Raw genomic sequence first — 18252 nt, 5'->3', positions numbered from 1 at the left:
ATCAACAGGGCCATAGTCTCCGCCCGTAAACTAGAGGTAACCCCCAGAAAGGCCGAGAAAGCAAATAGAGGGCTTCCTGACGAATCCTGTAGGACACCACCACCACCGCCCAGACCCGGGTTACCTTTTGAGCACCCGTCCGTATTCAACATTAGCCTCCCGACCTCTGGAACTGCCCAACGTATCAATTGGAAGCCAAACGTGTGCGCTGGGTGAGAGGACCATTCATACAACTGAAGAAACGTATTAACCCCAACCTTGCCCTTAAACTGAATCTCCGCTAGCATCTTCACCTCTTTGAATATGGCCCGAACAATATCTGCCGATTGCAAGGGTTTATCTTCAAAAACGGCTCTATTCCTAGCCTTCCAGATATGCCAGCAGATGAGACTAGGAAGAATTTTGAACAAGAAGTGCCTCATTTCCGATCGCTGCTCCACAAACCACCATGCTGCCATCCGAGCTCACAGTAAGGATCCTGTACCAGCCACACCACACACACCCCCAAAATATCCCCAGATTTCCATGGCAACCTGTCCCGTTGCAAACACATGCTCAATAGATTCGCAAGATGGGCTCCGACAACAAAGACACTTCGACGGCATTTGAAAACCTAGTTGGCAGAGGGCATCCGCTACCGGCAACCTTTCCCTCAACAAGCATAACATGAAGAAAGACACCTTCAATGGTATCCGATGATGCCAGACGTGTGATAGAACCGCAGAAATGTTGCAGGCTTGGCGAACCTCCCCAAAAGCCGACGCTAGCGTGAATTTCCCAGATGTTGATGGCATCCACACAGGCTCAGCTGCGTGACCACCTTCAGGTATCGGATGTTGTAAGATTAAGGGAACGATCCCTCGTGGTAAGGCCCGCGATAGCAACTGGGCATCCCATGTTCCATTTGTGATAAAGTCCCCAAAGGAGAGATCGGGGATAACTGTCGAGCTGAGAAATAAAGCACCACTGCCTACCCAATTGTCATACCAGAAGTGACAGGCGCCCCCATTAACATGCCATAACATTGATAGCTCCACCTGCTGACTAACATACCACATTCGAAATAATTTTATTGTACTTTTCAAAATACTTGTGTTATATGAAAAATCATCTAGATACTTTCACAATATGTGTAACGAGTTTATCCTTAGTGCAAATAAAAAGTTAAAACTATTATTTATAAATCCAAATTTGACGTCATTATAAAGTCCAAAATTAAAATATAAAACTTATGAAAAAAAATCCATTCGGGTTCCTTAAACTCATTGAAGACCAGTAAAAATTAAAAACACAAATTTCTTTGTAAGACAATAATGTTACTTCCTGCCATTGTTCACTAAAAAAGTATGTGTTTGAAAATTTCAAATTCTGCCAAAACTTGAATTTTAATATGAAGACACAAAATTAGTGAACAAAAACTTGTAAGGGAAAAAAACATATTTCCTCTAGATGAACTTGACAAATCAAAATAGGGGAAGAGTTTTTTATTTTATTTCTTTTCTAACAAACTTTGAAGTAAATTGAAGAAGAGTATTATGCATTGAATCTTTTCATATAATTGGTATTGTAACATGAAAAATCCAAACAAAATTTCAGACCAAATTTGTTTAAATTTCTTATCAAGTAATAATATTCATACACCCTATAATTTACACACCTTTACTAACTTAAATTCTTTTAATTTTAGTAAAAGAAATTGAATATGAAATAATGTTAAAAATTGCTTTGATCTTTTGAATCCATTTCTCCATATTTGGTACAACAGAAAATCTATACTAATTGCTATTGTTTCTTATAAACAACCTATAATAAATGAAAAAAATTAAGTAAACTAACACAAGTGGTTGCCATTTACTTATCTTGGGGTACTGATAGTGAGAGAAAGGGTAACCTATAATTTTTTTGTCGAATTCTGGCTAAGGTGCGGGCGAGAATTTTTCATTTGAGCACGAAGATGCTGTCTATGGGGGGTCAAGTTGATTTTAATTAGACACGTGCTTAATTCTGTGCCCCTATACTTGTTACAAGCTCTTAGACCACCAAAGGCAATGATAGTGACTCTGGAAAGATTGCTTAACGTTTTCCTATGGGATAAGTCCATGGAAGAGAGTAGAATACATTGGATGGCCTGGGAAAGGATCTGTTTCTCCACTTAGGAGAGGGGTTGGGTGTTAGAGCTTTGGAGGATATGGTGAAAGCTATTTCTTGCAAATTATGGTGGCATATGCAACAACGGGATTCCGCATCGCCAGATTTCATGTTCTCAAAATATATAGTTGGGCATCATCCATTGCCTGTTCAAACGTGTAATCCGACGGGCCCCTGGAAGCGCTTAATGGGCATTCGGGAGATTGTTGAGGCAAAAATTTAATGGAGTTTAGGGGGTCGATTTGTGGATTTTTGGAGGGACATTTGGTGTGAGGAGGTTCCCTGTGTCAGTTGGTTCCATCCCATACGCCACAACCCACTTTCTAGTTGCAGAGTTTCTTGATTAAGAAGGATGCAATGTGAGTAAGTTGAGACTATGGCTACCAGAAGATGTGGTTGAACTGGTAAGGATAAGATTGCATGGTCCCAATCTTTCTTTGGAAAGTTCACACTGTCCTCGGCGTGGGAGTGTATTAGGCAGAGACAAATGGGCTGCAAGTACATAGCATTTTATGGAATAATGCCATCCCCTTGAAAATTTCAATTTTTGCATGGTGGCTGCTACACAATTATCTTCCAGTGGATGCCCTCACACGTTGGCAAGGGATTGTTATGGCATCTAGATATGACTGCTGTTTGGCGAAGAAGGAGATGGTGGATCATTTGTTTGTTCGTGGTGCCGTGGCAAGGGAGGTTTGGATATATTTCGAGTGCTTATTTGGAATTAACTCTATTTCATGTGAGGGCTTAGCTAAGACCTTCATCTCTTGGTATCTCTCCAGGAAGCCTAGGTCAGTGAATCATATCAAGTGTTTTATTCCTTTGGTGATTTGTTGGTTTTGTGGAAAGGAAGGAACAAATCTAGGTTTTAGGGTCTAATTTTCTCGGCATCTGGTGTGATTAAGGAGGTGGATGCATTTTTGACGTTGTTAGGACAAGCCAAGAAATATCAAGAGGCCATTGCAATGGTGACATGGATTGTTTTTGGGTGCAGCTTATAACTGATACATATTGTAGGGTAAGGGTTATGGCAGTGTCGTGGAAATGGCCACCAGAATGAAAGTTTAAATTGTATATTGATGTGAGCATTGTTAATGGGATGGCAAGGGGTAGGGGTGTTGAGGTGTTTAGAGGGCAGAGTGGTTTTTTCCTTTTATAAAGAGTTTGGGGAGCTTGATGTGGTGTTGGCAGAGGGATGGCATTGTTGGAGGGGTTGACGATTTGTTTTGATAACTACATGGAATTGTGGTGGAGGTTGATTCTTTGGTTTTAGTACACTTAGTGAAGTCGGGTAGGATGGGGAAGTGGCCTCTGGTGAATGTTGTGAGGAAGATACATTGGTTGTTGCACAAGATATCGAGTTCGTTTGGACATATCTACCACGAAGTTAACACGGTTGCTGATTGTTTGGCGGGGAGGAGTGCGCAAGGAAGTCGGGTTTTTGAAGCTAATCATATACTACCTAGGGAAGTTCAAGGTTGTTTGTCACTAGACACTAGGGAATGACCAACGGTGAAGCTAGGCTTTGGCTAGAATTTGTAACAGATTGTTTCTTTCGTTTGCTCTTTGTATCTTCTATTCATGAAATAAACTAGGGGGTGGCATCCCTTTCTGAGCTTGGGGCTTCTTCTTAAAAAAAAAAAAAAGTAAACTAACACAAGAAATAACCATTAGACCATAATGAATTGATAATAACAATTCATCCTTTTTGCACAACAAAACATCACATTATTCAACTCATACTATAGATAGGTATATAATATATTTTATTAAATTATAAGTGGGAGGACCCATCTCCATTCTTTCCCATGATACTATTTTCCTTTGTTTAGTGTATTCCTCTTATCCATCAACTTTACCTTCTTCATCTTTGAAATCCATCTCTTTCCTTTCATCGTGCGAGCCTCATAACCCTCTTCTTTCACTTTTTTTTTTCATGGCAAACCTCATACACGAGAGTGGGATGCTAGCCCCAATTTATTAATAAACTTAAAAAGGAAATACATTAAGAATTCCAAAGGTATAATGAAATCCCAGCGAGCTCTTCTACGGAAGCTTCAAGTCCTAACCGATCAAGTCAAACATCACCACGGACCATGCCAAGCAACGCCACAAAACTATCAAATATACAATCCCGTTCTAAGTCATCGCCTGCATTTGCCAGTTCTACAATCCCCTTCTTTCACTCCATAATTTTACCTCCTTCCTACCCTTGTAACCCTATCTATTCTCTCTAGGCATACTTTCTCCATCCTATTGATTGCCTTTCTTCCACTTTCTAGCCCTATTTTTCCTAATTCATGACCTATTTCATCACTGTTTAAAATGTTTTGGCCAAATCTATGATCAAAATTCTGATGAGTGGGAAGGTGTAAAATTTCATAAAATTAAAAAGGTGAAATAATGATCTAAATTAATGTGCTTTATGCTTATGAAAAAATTCCTAAATTGTTGTGCTTATTTACTTATCTAACAATTTTATATGCTATTTGAATTGAAGTTATACACACCACATAGGAATTTAATATAATCCAACTTATATTTTCTTCTTATGACATTTCACATATTTGATCCTCGTTTCATATTCTTATTTTACTTTTGTGGCATTTTGAATTAAAAAATTATAAACAAATGTTTTTGTGAATTCAATTACAACTAAGTGGATTAATAAAATTGAATATTAGTTGTTTGGGAAAAAAGATTTTAAATGTATTTCGTAACATGGTTCTTTGTCCTCAACTATATGTTGGCCTTTGGGAACCCCTCTAGACATTTTGTACGGACATTGACGTAAAGAAATTACAAGGTTGGGGGCGTCAAACTTGAAAATAATGATTCTTTGTGGAAATTAATTTTTTTTAGTTATGTCTCTATTTGTTTCCTTAAAGTCCACTATCGTTGCATTTCAAACCTTTAACCAGTGCTACTACTTGGTAGTATGTGTTAAATCATCTAGAATATGTACAATATTAGAATTTTTTTTATTAATTCATGATGATACATAAATATATTCATAGAGAAACTAACAAAAGGCTAATCTATTGTGGTTTCTCTATTTCTCTATTTTGCTTAAGAGTGAAACAATGATTCACCAGAATGCAATATTCCTGAATTATAAGCTCTTGATTAATGAAATTATAGAATATCAAATGTTTGATTCAATTGAAAAGGCTAGCTTTTGTATGGCTTTTTTGAGGTCTTGGTTAACTAATAAGAGATTATTTTGTACAACAATAGCAAAAACTGCACCCAAACAAATTTCAAAGAATGCACTTTCAGAGGATTGCTTCAGAAGTTTTGTTGTTGTTGTTGTTGTTGTTGTTCTTCTTCTTCTTTTCTTTTTTGTGTTTATTTTATTGAGGGTGATCAAAAATGATGTTGGACACATTATAAATATATTTCTGCTGTGAGAGAGAGAGAGAGAGAGGTACTACCGCATTCTAAATTTGAATAATGGAAATGAAAATTTTTGAAGTTCATAAAATAACCATATGTAAAGTTTGGTCATTATCTAAAGTCAGTTCAGTTTTATATTTTTAAAGTTAAGATTAACATACATATACAGTGTCTAACAAATTATAGTGTAAATGCAAATCAATCTCCAATATCCTTGTTGGCAAATTACTAGTTTTCTTGAAAAACAAAATAAGATAATTCTCCATTTGCCCCCATGCAAGATCGAAGTATGGACCTTCAATTTACAAGACTAACGCTCTACCACTAAGCTATAGGGGCCTCCGTTGCAAGTCAACACAGTTATGAAATTACGAGCCTAGCAATTTTATTTATTAATCACATTCTAATTCCTCATTTGGAATTTGAAAACTAAAAAAGGAGAGAAAACATTCTTTTTCATTGCACCTTTAGACTACACAATATACAAATATATATACACAAGTGTAACCTAATTTAGATTCTAAAATCATGTTAATCTAAATCAATGTATAACCTAATCAAATCTCTTAATATCTGATACTATAATTAAAGCAAATCAAATGTAATCAAATCAAATCTTTCCTAATATCTATAATATCAAATCAAATCATATATCTATGATTTCTACAATATCAGATCACATATCTTCAACACTCCCCCTCAAGATGGAGCATAGATGTTGATCATTCCTATCTTGCCACAAATATAATCAATTCTCAGACCATTTAGAGGTTTAGTGAAAATATAATATCAGTTAACTACTCTCCAGTTTTCACATCACTGGTTGAGATCAGGTTTTGTTGAATTTTTTCACGAACAATGTGGCAATCAACTTCGATATGTTTTGTTCTCTCATGAAAAATTGGATTTGATGCTATATGAAGGGTAGCTTGATTGTCACACCATAATGTCATTGGAAATGAATTATTGATTCCCACCTCATACAATAATTGATGTATCCATATAAACTCACAAGTGGACTGTGTCATAGACCGGTATTCAGACTCTGCACTAGAGTGAGACACTACATTTTGTTTCTTACTTTTTCATGATACCAAATTACCTTCAACGAAAACACAATATCCAATTGTAGATTTTCGATCAATTTTAGAACCTACCCAATTCGCATCTGAGAAGCATTCAACATGAGAATGGCCATGATTAGTACATAGTATGCCACATCCTGGAGTTCCTTTAAGGTAACATAATATTTGATCTAAAACTGTCCAATGGGTGGTTCTTGGTGAGGACATAAATTGACTCACAATACTAATCGGATATGCAATGTCCGGACGAGTCACAGTAAGATAATTCAACTTTCCCACTAATCCCCGGTACATTTTAGGATCTGAGCATTTACTATAAGTTGCATGTTGGGGATCATTACTCCACTACATGGTTTAGCACCTAACTTTCCTGTTGCTTTCAAAAGATCAAGGACATACTTCTTTTGGCATAAGAATATACCTTGTTTATACCTTATAACCTCAATGCCTAAATAGTATTTCAACATACCTAAATCCTTGAAGCGCGATTAAAGAAAATTTTTTAAGAGCTGCAATACCTGCAATGTTACTACCAGTAATAACAATATCATCAACATAAACAACAAGTAGAATATGACCAACTTCAAATTGTTGATAAAAGATAGAATGATTAGAATTACACTTTTTCATGCCAAACTCTTGAACCACCTCACTGAATCTCTCAAACTAAGCACGAGAACTTTGTTTTAAGTCATATAATGACTTTCAGAGTCTACAAACCTTACCAGACTCCTCTTGAGTAACAAACCCAGGTGGTTGCTCCATATAAATCTCTTCTTACAAATCTCCATGAAGGAATGCATTCTTAACATCTAACTAGTACAAAGATTAATTATTTGTAGCAGCAAGGGAAATAAATAATCGAACAGAGGTGAGTTTTGTTATGAGAGAAAACGTATCTGAATAATTCACCCCATATGTCTGAGCATACCCTTTTGCAACAAGATGAGTTTTGAAGCGAGCAACAGAACCATCAGGATTGATTTTAATAGCAAACACATATTTACAACCAATAGGTTTCCTACGTGTTGGTAGATGAACCAAGTCCCAGGTATCATTATTGTCTAGAGCCATCATTTCTTCCTTCATAGCAGCCCGTCAACCAAAATGTTTCAAAGTCTCAGATAAGTGTTAAGAAAGAGATATTGAATCTAAATAAGCAATAAAATAATAGAAGGAGGGAGACAAATGGTCATATGAAACAAATTATAAAATTGGGTAAGTGCACTATCTTTTACCTTTTCTTAAAGCAATGGGCAAATCAAGACTGGAATCTAGAGTGTGAGACCCCGAAAATTTTCTTATTTCTCGACATTTTATTTTCGGCTTTTAGGCTCAGTTTTAGTGTTTTCTTTATTATATGAATATTTGGAGGGATTTTATGAGAAAATATGAATTTTGTATCATTTTGGGATATAAGTGATTTTCTGGGGTTTTAGGTGCGTATAGCGGTTATGGGACCCACTAGGGCGATCGGTACCACAATTTTATATACGGAGACTTTATAACCTTGTGTTAGGAATTAATTAGGTGTTAGTTAGTGTAATTAAGCATTACAAGACAAGGAATTAAGATAAGCTTGGCTTGGCCACTTGTTGCATTTTCATTGGAGGTTTGATTGTTGACTAGTCTTACACCTTTACTAAATCAATTTTGGCCAAATTTCTTTGGCATTTTGCACCTTCTTGGCCGGCCAACCATAGAGAGAAAAGAAGAGAGAGCTCTTCACATTTTGCTTCCTTTTCTTGTCAAAATCTTGAAATCCAACCATTAATTCTCCCAATTACTCCATAAAACCTACTTGCAAGGTGGATTTGAAGGGCTTGGTGGAGTGGTTTGCAAGGGGAAGACCTAAGTCATCTTGTTTCTAGTAGTTGTAAGGTGAGTAGTTGAGAATTTGTTTCTTTGTTGGTTGTAATGTGAAATTTGTAGAGGTTAGTAGATAAAGAGGTGATTTTATGGAGTATTTCATGATGTTACTTGGGTTGTGGCAATTTTTCTATTTATTGAGGACTTTTCTGTTTTATGTGACTTATGATGCTTAGAAATGGTGTGATGGCTTTATATGAATTGCTTTAGAGCCAATATGTGTTAGTGTTGTTTGATTTCGGAAAATTTTTGTATTTGTTAGAAATTTCAGATTTTAGGGTTGCAATTTGGGGCTTTGTTATGATTGGCTCTTACACTTGAAATTGATGATGATTCTGTATTGATAAAAGTAGCTAATCAAGGTTAATTGCTTGTGTTATTTATGGTTTTGCCTCGTATATTCGTTTCAATTTACGCGTTTCGGGTTTGTAGACCTGGCGAGAGTTGGGCAGGCGGTCCGTTAACCTCTCTGGTTCGCCTTAGGGGAAAACGGGATCGTCACAAGTGGTATCAGAGCCTAGGTTTAGATTCACTTGGGCATGTTAGAAAGTACTTAATTTGGGACTTGTGTTTGTTTATCCTTTTAGGATGTTAAGTTTGACTATGTTTTGGTGTAGGATGGAGGCGCATAGTGGATCTGATGAGAGGTCGACGGTGGTGCGGGGCCGTGGAGTACTTCCTATGATCAAGTACCAAATCCGGCCGAGAGGGGCTACTGTGCGCTGGAGTCCGGCTAGTCGCCTTCGGCGTTGCGAGTGCCGTCATAAGTTTGGCTACCCCAATACTGTTGTATTTGCTGTGGTCAAGGAAAGGAAGGAGTTGTCCAAGGAGAATGCGAGGCTAGAAGTTGAAACGAACCAACTAAGGGAGGCCAACAAGAGGCAAGCTGAGAGAATTAGGGAATTGGAATATGACCTGGCTGAGGGTCAAGATAGGGTGGACGACTTGTGTACGCAACTTGGAGAGGCACGCGAACGTATGGTTAAGAGGGCGAGGCAACTAAGGGAGAGAGCCGGATCAATTTTGAACCTATGTGATGACTTGCTAGGGGACGAGAGCGATGAGGGCTCTTGTATGGGTGATGGAGTTGGAGGTGAACCCGCCCTGGAGGGTGGGTCCTCTAGTCCCACTGTAGGCTAAGGCTTGGCTCTTGAGCCATTTTGGATAATTTTGACTCTTGTATATAAAAGGGCTACGGAAGGGTAGGCTGGAAATGAACCTTAGCTAGCTGTTTTGTACGTTGGTCTAGCTTTGTAGATATTACTTTTGTTGTTGCCCTTTTCCGTAAGCGGTTTTTCCCTGGTTGTACTTGACTGACTGTTTTGGTGTAATTACTTGATGTGAATTTGTGAATATGTGTTATGTGTTTAAATGCCTTATGAAGTTATTGTGTGGATAAGTGATTGTGTTTATTGTTTTGCAATAGGGAGGTATGTTATCGTTATCGTTGATGCTATATTTATAGTTATGTCTATATTTTGACCTTAGATTACTTAGACCGATGGAAGGCACGCGTAGTGGCCGAGGTCGGGGACGTGGGGGTAGACGGCCTACGACTGGACAGGAGACGGGGACTTCAATACCCGAACCAACTCCTGAACCCCAAATCGATCCCAATATTCAAGTAGCCGCTGCTATCCAGCGGATGACCGATCTCCTGGCCCAGGTGGTTCAACATCAGGGCCCCAACCCTAATCCTCCAGTCGGCAACCCTGGAAATCCTGGACATCATGTCGAGAGTGAGGATCGAGCTCTCGAACGATTCCAAAAATTTTCTCCACCTAAGTTTCTTTGAGGGCCCGACCCGGACGTAGCCGAGCAGTGGTTGGAAAAGATGATAGACATTTTTGCTGCCCTACGTTACTCAGAAGAGAGGCAAGTGATTTTTGCGGTGTTTCAACTCGAAGGGGCCGCTCGCTCTTGGTGGAACATTATCCGAACAAAATGGGAGCGAGAACAGACGCCAAGAACATGGATGAATTTTGTCAGGGAATTCAATGCCAAGTACTTTCCGCCATTGGTTCAGGAGAAAAAGGAAGACGAATTTATTCGTTTACGCCAAGGCACGCAATCGGTAGCCGAATATGAAAGTCAATTCACACGTTTATCCAAGTTTGCCCCTGAGCTTATACTGACAGAGCAAAGGAGGGCGAGACGTTTCCTTCAGGGACTTAATGTAGAAATCCAAAAGGATTTGGCCGTCGCCCAAATTACCACTTTCAGTGATGCTGTTGAGAAAGCATTACGATCCGAGAACGCCAGGCTTCAAGTAAGGAATTTCCAAAATAGAAAGCGTGGAGCTGCTGGGAGTAGCTCAACTCAAGGGGATAAAGGTGCCCCTCCTAAATTTGGACGGGGAACCGGAGGGGGACGGTTCTCGGGTACTGCTAGAGGAGCTCCCTCTCGGGGAGGTCAATCTGGACGAGGCCAGCAAAGGAGCGCCTCACAAGGGAGTTCAGCTACAGTTTCTCGTGGGCCGTGTAGCTTTTGCGGGAAACCAAACCACACGGAGGACGACTGCTGGAGGAAGCAGAACAAGTGTTTGCGCTGTGGGAGTGCGGAACACCGGCTCGCCAGTTGTCCGGTCCAGTCACGAGACGCGAAAGGATTTACGCAGTCATCTAAAGCTACCTCAAGTCAGTCACGAGTAGAAGGAGCTAAACCGAAGGTGCCCGCCCGTGTGTACTCCATCGAACAACGTCCAGTTCCTGACTCGGCCGAGGTAGTGGAAGGTACGATTCCTGTCTTCCACCGCCTAGCTAGAATTTTGATAGACCCTGGAGCCACCCATTCCTTCGTTAACCCCGAGTTTATGTATGGAATTGATATAAACCCTGTTACTCTTTCCTATGAGCTGGAAGTTAGTACGCCTACGGGGAACCAACGCCTGATTTCCAGCGAAATGTTTACAAATTGTGAGATCTGGATAGGTGAGCGGAAGTTATTAGGGAATCTGATAAGTTTAGCCATAAAAGGTTACGACGTGATTTTGGGCATGGATTGGTTGGCTCGATATGATGCCCAACTAGATTGTAAGAGAAAAATAGTAGAATTTCGTATTCCTGGGGAGGCAACTTTGAGGTTAGATGTGAGGAGTAGTCTAGCCTCATCTGCTATGATTTCGGGTATTCGAGCTAGGAAATTATTGAGTAGAGGGGCGCAAGGGTTCCTAACTTTTCTTATTAATACTCCGGCCGACAAACTGAAGATAGAAGATGTACCAGTGGTGAGTGAATACCTAGATGTTTTTCCTGATGAGTTAGTAAATCTACCTCCAGAAAGAGAAATTGAGTTTGAAATTAACCTTTTACCTGGGACTTCTCCTCTTTCCAAAACTCCTTATCGAATGGCACCAGCAGAACTCAGAGAGTTGAAATTACAGTTGCAAGACCTTCTGGAGCGGGGGTTTATTCGCGAGAGCGGATCTCCTTGGGGGGCTCCCGTTCTCTTTGTTAAGAAGAAAGACGGGACCTTGAGATTGTGTATTGACTACCGAGGGTTGAACCACGTGACTATTAAGAATAAGTATCCACTACCCCACATTGATGAATTATTTGATCAGTTGCAAGGGGCAGTGGTCTTTTCAAAATTAGACCTTCGACAGGGGTATTACCAACTGTTGATTAGAAAGGAAGATGTGCCCAAAACTGCCTTCAATTCTCGGTATGGGCATTACAAATTTGTCGTGATGCCTTTTGGCCTGACTAATGCCCCTGCTGCTTTCATGGACCTCATGCATCGGATCTTCAAACCCTATCTCGACCAATTTGTCGTTATTTTTATTGATGACATATTGGTTTATTCAAAAACCCGGGAGGATCATGAACAACATTTGAAAGAGGTCCTACAAACCCTGAGGGAGCACCAGTTGTATGCTAAATTTAGCAAATGTGAGTTTTGGCTAGAAACGGTTTCTTTTCTGGGGCACGTGATTTCAAAGGAGGGAATTGCTGTGGATCCAGCCAAGGTAGAGGCTGTGACTGGGTGGAAGAGACCCGACAACCCCACTGAGATCCGAAGTTTTCTAGGGTTGGCAGGTTATTACCGGCGATTTATTAAAGATTTTTTGAAACTTGCCAGTCCCTTAACCGATTTAACCAAGAAGGGTGGACGATTCTTGTGGAGTGATAAGTGTGAAACCAGCTTTCAAGAGCTGAAGCGGAGATTAACTATAGCCGCTATCCTGGTCTTACCTAATGGTCCGGACGATTTCACTGTTTACACTGACGCCTCCAGAGAAGGTTTGGGGTGCGTGTTGATGCAACACCAAAATGTGATAGCTTATGCTTCTAGAAAACTGAAAACCCATGAGCAAAACTATCCCATTCATGATCTCGAGCTGGCCGCAGTTGTCTTTGCTTTGAAGAAGTGGAGGCACTATCTGTATGGGGTGATCTTTGAAGTCTATTCTGACCATAAGAGCCTCAAATATCTCTTTTCCCAGAAGAAGCTGAACATGAGACAGCGCAGGTGGATGGAATTCTTGGAGGATTATGATTATACCATAAACTACCATCCGGGCAAGGCTAATGTGGTAGCCGATGCCCTAAGTCGTAAGGCTCAGATTTCTGGATTGATGGTGAAAGAGTGGGAATTATTAGGAATGGTTGGAGAATGGAATCCAAAACTGGGGCATAATAGGATAACCTTTGGGAGTATTCGAGTGACGTCTATATTTCTAGAGAAAATTAAGGAGGCTCAAATTAAGGATCCAACAGTTCAAAAATGGGTTGAAAAGGTGAAGAAAGGAGAAACTCCCGATTTTAACTTGAGCCCAGAGGGAATTCTAAGGTTTCGGAATCGAATAGTGGTGCCTGATGATGAAAACTTGAAAAGGGAAATCTTGGAGGAAGCTCATCGATCTAAATATACAATCCATCTAGGAAGTAACAAGATGTATCATGATTTGCGAAGTTTGTACTGGTGGGACAGGATGAAGAGAGAGATAGCTCAGTACGTACAAACCTGTCTAGTGTGTCAGCAAGTTAAGGCCGAACACCAAAAGCCTTCTGGACTACTGCAGCCACTGGAGATACCCGAATGGAAATGGGAACATATTACCATGGACTTTGTTTCTGGACTACCTAGAACCCAAAAAGGATATGATGCCGTTTGGGTGATCGTCGATCGATTGACCAAGTCGGCTCATTTCCTACCTGTGAATATGAAGTATTCCATGGATAAGTTAGCTCGCGTATTTTTGGAGGAGATTGTGAGATTGCATGGGGTACCTGTAAGCATAGTCTCCGACCGAGACCCTCGTTTCGTGTCCAGATTTTGGCAAAAGTTTCAAGAGACTTTAGGGACAAAGCTGAATTTGAGTACCACGTATCATCCTCAGACGGATGGACAGTCGGAGCGAACGATTCAGACCCTTGAAGATATGCTTCAAACATGTATATTAGATTTCGGGGGTACTTGGGGACAGCACATGACGTTAGTCGAGTTTGCCTATAATAACAGCTACCACTCGTCAATCCAAATGGCACCCTATGAAGCTCTGTATGGACGAAAGTGCCGATCACTGATATACTGGGATGAAGTAGGAGAGAAGAAGATCCTAGACCCTACTATCATTCCTTGGATGGAGGACGCTCAAGAAAAGATCAAGTTAATCCGTCAAAGACTACAGACAGCCCAAAGTCGCCAGAAGAGCTACGCTGATAACCGAAGAAAAGATCTGGAGTTTGAAGTTGGAGACCGGGTATTTCTTAAAATTAGCCCGTTACGGAGTATTACTGCCGGCAGAGGAAAGAAACTTCAACCTAGATACGTAGGACCTTTTCTGATCCTTCAGCGAGTTGGAAAAGTAGCGTACCGACTTGAGTTGCCGCCAAACCTGTCGCGGGTTCATGATGTATTCCACGTATCAATGCTCAAAAAGTATTACCCTGATCCGACTCACATCGTCCAACCGGAAGAAATCGAAATTGATGATGCCCTTACCTACGAGGAAAAACCAGTACGAGTGCTTGATAGAAAAGTTAAAGAGCTGAGGAATAAACAAATTCCACTAGTGAAAATTCTGTGGAAGAACCATGGAGTCGAAGAGGCAACCTGGGAGATGGAGGAAGGGATGAGAGCAAAATATCCGGAACTGTTTATTGACTCAGGTGAGAAATTTCGAGGACGAAATTCTTTAAGGGGGAGAGAGTGTGAGACCCCGAAAATTTTCTTATTTCTCGACATTTTATTTTTGGCTTTTAGGCTCAGTTTTAGTGTTTTCTTTATTATATGAATATTTGGAGGGATTTTATGAGAAAATATGTCATTTTGGGATATAGGTGATTTTCTAGGGTTTTAGGTGCGTATAGCGGTTATGGGACCCACTAGGGCGATCGGTGCCGTAAAAATGGAGTTGGACAATTTTATATACGGAGACTTTATAACCTTGTGTTAGGAATTAATTAGGTGTTAGTTAGTGTAATTAAGCATTACAAGACTAGGAATTAAGATAAGCTTGGCTTGGCCACTTGTTGCATTTTCATTGGAGGTTTGATTGTTCACTAGTCTTACACCTTTACTAAATCAATTTTGGCCAAATTTCTTTGGCATTTTGCACCTTCTTGGCCGGCCAACCATAGAGAGAAAAGAAGAGAGAGCTCTTCACATTTTGCTTCCTTTTCTTGTCAAAATCTTGAAATCCAACCATTAATTCTCCCAATTACTCCATAAAACCTACTTGCAAGGTGGATTTGAAGGGCTTGGTGGAGTGGTTTGCAAGGGGAAGACCTAAGTCATCTTGTTTCTAGTAGTTGTAAGGTGAGTAGTTGAGAATTTGTTTCTTTGTTGGTTGTAATGTGAAATTTGTAGAGGTTAGTAGATAAAGAGGTGATTTTATGGAGTATTTCATGATGTTACTTGGGTTGTGGCAATTTTTCTATTTATTGAGGACTTTTCTGTTTTATGTGACTTATGATGCTTAGAAATGGTGTGATGGCTTTATATGAATTGCTTTAGAGCCAATATGTGTTAGTGTTGTTTGATTTCGGAAAATTTTTGTATTTGTTAGAAATTTCAGATTTTAGGGTTGCAATTTGGGGCTTTGTTATGATTGGCTCTTACACTTGAAATTGATGATGATTCTGTATTGATAAAAGTAGCTAATCAAGGTTAATTGCTTGTGTTATTTATGGTTTTGCCTCGTATATTCGTTTCAATTTACGCGTTTCGGGTTTGTAGACCTGGCGAGAGCTGGGCAGGCGGTCCGTTAACCTCTCTGGTTCGCCTTAGGGGAAAACGGGATCGTCACATAGAGACTGAGGAAGCGGTGGATCAAGACTGGGATCTGTAGACAGAGAAGGTGGTGGAGGATGTGAGTCTATGTGTTGAGAATTACAAGAATATATTTGAGTGATTGGTGATCTTGTAGGAATAGTTGTTGTAATAGTGTAGACTAGAATATCATCTTCCTCCCCCTTACTACTGTAGACATTAGATTTAAGAAAAAATGGATGTGTCTCAAAAATGTAACATCAGCAGAGACTAAATAACAATCTAAAATTGGATAATAACATTTATACCTTTTCTATAGACGTGAATAACACAAAAACACACATTTAAGAGATTTGGGATCTAATTTAGACATTTGGGGATGGGTATCACGAACAAAACAAGTACACCCAAATATACGTGGCTCAATAGGGAATAAAGATTAGGTTGAAAATAAAATTGAATAAGGAATCTCACCAGCAAGCACAGAAGATGGCATACGATTAATTAAGAAACAGGTTGTTGAAACAGCATCTGCCCAAAATTGCTTAAGAATCTTCATGTGAAATAGGAGGGTTCTAGCAACTTCTAATAAGTGCCTATTTTTTCTTTCAGCAACACCATTTTGTGGTGGTGTATCAGGACATGAAGATTGATAAAGAATTCCATTTTCTGACATATATGAATTAAAGGATTTAGAAAAGTATTCTTCTGCATTATCATTTCGCAAAATGCGGATAGACACATTGAATTGTATTTTTATTTCATTACAAAAGGAGCAAAAGATACTAAATAAATCTGAACAACTACTCATTAAATATAACCAAGTAACACGAGTGTAGTCATCAATAAAGGTGACAAAATACTTAAAATCAGACTTAGATACTATTGGACAAGGGTCTCATATATTAGAGTGCACTAATTCAAACCCTTTTATTGACTCTAGGCAAATAAGGCAAACGATGATACTTGACAAATTGGCATGACTCACAATTTAAATGGAATAAAATTCTGAAAATTTGGAAACAACTTCTTCAAGATGGATAGAGATGGATGATCCAAACGACAGTGAATTTCAAACGGATTCAAGGTGGATGAACATGCAACAGGTTTCGACACTTTCATTAAAAGGGTTTCAAGTGTATACAGGCCGCCAGACTCATGTCCTTTACCAATAATCTTTCCCGTTATAAGATCCTAAAAAACACAATATTCAGGAAAGAATGAGATAGAGCACTTGAGAGATTTTGTAATTTTACTAATTGAGAGTAGATTAAAAGAAAAATTAGGTAAGCATTAAACTGAAGATAAGGGAATAGATGACATAGAAATTGTTACACCGAAACCCACAATTGAAGCACATGACCTATCAGCCAAAGTAACATTCAGATGATTTTTGTTAGGATTAAAAGATGAGGAGTTTTTTGCTAAAATAACACTTTTTCTAAAAAATATTCCCAATATGATTCACTTTCAAACTTTATTCCCATAATGATGTTATTATTGCCATCTACTTATCCTGATTGCTACGTAGGATAACAAGAAAGGAAAGTTTTGATCTAGTTTATAATTTCCAGCATGAACTAAAATTTTTAATTTTTTTCAAAACATAGAGGCACAAGAAGATTGCATAACTTTGATAATTTTCTTATAATTATTTAAAATAAATTCTACCATTATTGACCTTACTATGATTGGTCTCTACATTTTTCTTGACATGTATCAAACCTATTGCATATATTTTTTCAAAAATTAAATTTCAAAATTACAAAAATTGCAACAAAAATTGTAAGTAATAACAAGAAAAAGTTACAAAAACTTCAAGGCTATCATATTTGCAATTGAAAAATGTCTTACAATCATTGCCAATTGCAAGCAAATTTGAAATATTTAAGCCAACACTCTTGAAGCTTCCTTAAGTGTTCGCAAAGATGGAATGAATAGAAGAATGTCATTAGACAATCAACTGATTTTGTGTTCAGGCACTTCAATAATGCTAAGTTCAGACACATCATTGACCCTATCTCCAGAACGGTAAGCACTATTTGATCACTGCAAGTCACATATGGAGAATGAAAAAAACAAAAAGGTATCACAAGCTAGAAGTAAAATAATAGAAAACTAAAATCCAAAAAACGTGTTTGGATGTTTTATGCTTAAATTGCAAGCTTATAGTCTAGAGATGTGATCAAGTGATAGAGAGGCACTATAACTAAACATGCTCATGTATGTGGTGGAAATCAAACATATTGAGCATGAATCTATGTTGTTGTGTAGTTTTTCTCCTAAACATTTTATCAAACACATGGTATGAGAAATCATTTGTTAGACAATTAATATTCAAAAATTTTTTGAATGCCATAGTAATGTTCCAAAACTACAAATAGAAAAGATAAGAGAATAATGTTTGTTTACCTTGATATTATCAAGGATGATAATGAAGTTTTAGATACTGTTAATATAAATATTAACTTCTCAAAATTATGTTTGACAAGGAAAAGACAATGAAATGAAAAAATATGGGAGAGAGAGAATTGGGAAA

The sequence above is a fragment of the Coffea arabica genome, chromosome 3e (genome assembly GCF_036785885.1).
Source record: "Coffea arabica cultivar ET-39 chromosome 3e, Coffea Arabica ET-39 HiFi, whole genome shotgun sequence".
NCBI lineage: Eukaryota > Viridiplantae > Streptophyta > Magnoliopsida > Gentianales > Rubiaceae > Coffea > Coffea arabica.
The sequence above is the reverse complement of the archived record's forward strand: the minus strand, read 5'-3'. Positions refer to the sequence as shown.